This window comes from Spinacia oleracea, chromosome 4, assembly GCF_020520425.1.
Source record: "Spinacia oleracea cultivar Varoflay chromosome 4, BTI_SOV_V1, whole genome shotgun sequence".
In the NCBI taxonomy this organism is placed as follows: Eukaryota; Viridiplantae; Streptophyta; class Magnoliopsida; order Caryophyllales; family Amaranthaceae; genus Spinacia; species Spinacia oleracea.
This window is the reverse complement of record NC_079490.1, coordinates 20,733,692-20,736,958: the sequence shown is the minus strand read 5'-3', so window position 1 is coordinate 20,736,958 and position 3,267 is coordinate 20,733,692.

Here is a 3,267-nt window from a genome sequence, read left to right as displayed (position 1 = left end):
TTTGACTACTATGACAGGGGGTTCTGATGTATCGGTTTATGTTTCTTTGTTGGGGCTATCTCGTCCCATTTGTATTTTCCCTTACCGAGTCATGCGTCAATATGGGTTAAGGCAGACTATCCCCTTTTCTGATACGGTACCACCTAAGGTAGCGGCCTTTTCACAAACACGGGTCTTAGCGTGGGCTAAGTATTATGATGGTCTCCCGCGTTGGGCCGTAGCTACAAATGGCTTTGTGGGTCTTTCTGAAATTTACAAGTTGTGGATGAGCTCCGATGACAAAGATGTGAGGACCGAGGCTCGTAATGGGGAGCCGGCTGAGCTTTTGATACCTCGTATTCGTGTTAAGTATGAGGGTCCTGATTCTGCCAAACCTCGTACCTATAGTGTTAAGACTGTGAAAGCTCGTCCTGATCGAAAGCGAAAGGAAGTTCCTCCCCGCTCCAGTTTCAGGCCTAAAAAGATGCCTAACATGAAGGGGCCTGCTGTTGTTAAAAGAAATGCAAGCTCTCGCGGAGATCGTCGCCGGAACAATGTATGGGTTAGGAAGGCTCAGCCGCCTGTAGAAACAGTGGCTAGTCTAATTGATGATAATAATCCTTCTCCCACCATTGCCTGTGCCCTCGAGGCTGAGCGGGCTATAACTGAGAATGTTTCTGAAGCCTTGGCATCTTTGGAAGTTAGTGCCAGGAGCCGGTTCTCATGGAGATTGACATTGGGGCAGCGCAGAGGACTGTGGGGGGTGGATCCTGCGAATATTGCCCTCTACAAGACTTTATTTGATGATCCAGAAGAACTAGAGTAGTGTAGTTCTTGCTAGGGTGTAGGTGCCCTCTATTTATTTCAGTCGTGTTTGTTTTTATTTTTAGCACTCTGTTTTCCTTTTTATTATATTTTAATAAAGGCGTAATTTTAGTTTTCATTTATTTTTGTTTCTCCTCTTTTTTATGTATTTTTATATGTCTAACACTTTTTGCACAAAGAATATTATTTTTTTATTATTTGGACCGAATCCTTGGTAAGGATTGCCTACGTATCTTGTCAGAATCAGGTCGCGCGTAGTTCTAGCTTTTGAATTAGTTCTAGTATGCCGGATTTCGGTAGATATGCCCTGAGGTGGAAACATATTACTTAGTCGGTCAAATGAGTGAAGTATTATCATTATTTTCATCTGCCATTTTTTTTTTTGCCATAAGTCGTGTAGAATATGAAATTCGAAATTCGACTAATTTGTATGGCTATATTCTCGGTTGGTAAGCCTATTCGGATACGTATTGTACCCCCCAAGTGTTCGTTATTTTTCCGTTGTGTGCGGATAAAATGACGAGCACTTCTGAAAAGAAAACTTTTGGCAGGCAGAGAGTTTCAACGCCGAGGCTGGGGCGTCAGAAATTTCGGCGCCCAGCCCTAGGCGCTGAAAATGACTTGGGCAGTCAATTTTTGACGCTTTGCTTCACATGTTATTGCGTTTATTTCTATTCCTTTTTTTTGTGCCTTGATATTTTGCTTCGTATTTATAGTTAATTTTGAGGCTATCTTGGAGGCTTTTTTGACTGTTAGCGTGAAATGCACTTTTGTCCGGATTAATTTTTTTTCATTGGTGACTCAAAACAGTTTTGAAAATGGAGTTAGGGTGCGGAAGTTATGAAGATCTTTGTGTAGGCTTTGGAGGTGGGTTGTTAGTGAAGGGTATGATGGAATCTATGTTTTATGAATCTGTTTTTTTTGGTAATATTTGCATTATTTTGGATTTTTGATTTCCTTTGATTTTGGGTTGCATGGATTGGCTCTTATGATGACACTGGTTGGCTTTTTAGGTTTTGGGGATATGAATGGGATAGTGTGGTTTATTTTGTGGGTTTCGGGAATTGATTCCCATGGCACTATTTCAAAACCGAGTGGGCTTTGTTTGTTGGGCCTATAGTGGGCCGCCTCTTTATTTTTGTATTTTGCAAGTACATTTGGTGTTTATTTAGCGTTAGAATAAAATTTTTAGGAGAAATAGTACGCCTTTATTGATTCGGAAAGTAAGGAAAACACACTGAAATAAAACTGACCTATATTCTAAGCGGCCTTAAGACCATCTAAAGTCTCTATTTTTTTTTTCTATCAATCTAAAGAACTACTAGGCGCTTTTTACTAATGGTGCTCTATGTGGCTCAAGCCTGGGGTTTAGTCTCATAAAACTTCGGTCCTTCACCGGTACTCATCTTGAATTCCATTCCTTTTGCATTGACCCACTGATATGTCTTCACCCATCCGTTCTCGACCTCTTCTAGCGTTGATGCAGGAGAGATTAACCGGGTTGGATCGAAACCTTCATCTTGTAAAGCTAGGGTAGTCATCACAGTCTCGTTCTCCATAGGCCTCGATTCGTTAAATAATGTCCATAGAGCCTGGTTGTCCAATATTTCAGCTGTTTTAGCCTTGGCGAGGTGGGGTGCCTCATCCAAGGTGTGGCAGTCATGGAAAATTTCAAATCCGGGTTTTAGCAAGCCATCCTGAACGAAGGGTTCAGGGAAATCACAGCATGGGTGTTCTTCTCCTTCCCGAACGAACATCCCGTTAAGGGTCCTTTGATATGGGGGAAGGAGGGTGGTTTGTTTGGCTTTGTTAAGGCGTAGCCTAGATAGGCGGTCAGCAATATCTTCCTCCGTTGGTTCATAACCTAAGCCAAAGGGAGTAGATTTGTCGGGAAAAGGATGGAACGTGTATTCCTTCTTCCTTATGCCCAATGGGGTTCCTGGGAAATAACCTTGAGCTAACAGCATTCTAGGGATGACTCGGGATGCATGCGGGTCTAGGAATGCTGGATCATAATCTTCGATGAACTGGATTGTTTCTTCCATTTGAAACCCATAAAGGTCGTCTGCAATTTCGGCCGTTCCAACCATAGTACAACTGACGTCGAGAGGAGGGGCGCGGATTTCTAGTATTACCCCGTTATGGTTAAGTTTAACCATTTGGTGCAAGGTAGAAGCCACACCTCCTAAGTCATGGAGCCAAGGTCGCCCCAAGAGGAGGTTGAAAGTGGGCTTGATGTCGATTATTTGAAACTCCGTGGTGCGTGCCACAGGCCCGGTTTGTATGGTAAGGTTGATTTTTCCCAATACAGGCCTTCGGGAGTTATCATAAGCTCGTACCCCTTGCGTGGAGGTTTGGAAGTCATCGTTTCCTAGCCCCAAGCAATGGGCGGTTCGCAATGGGCAGACATTAACCGCCGAACCATTATCTACGAGCGCTAGGGGGATGTTTTGTCCTTTGCAT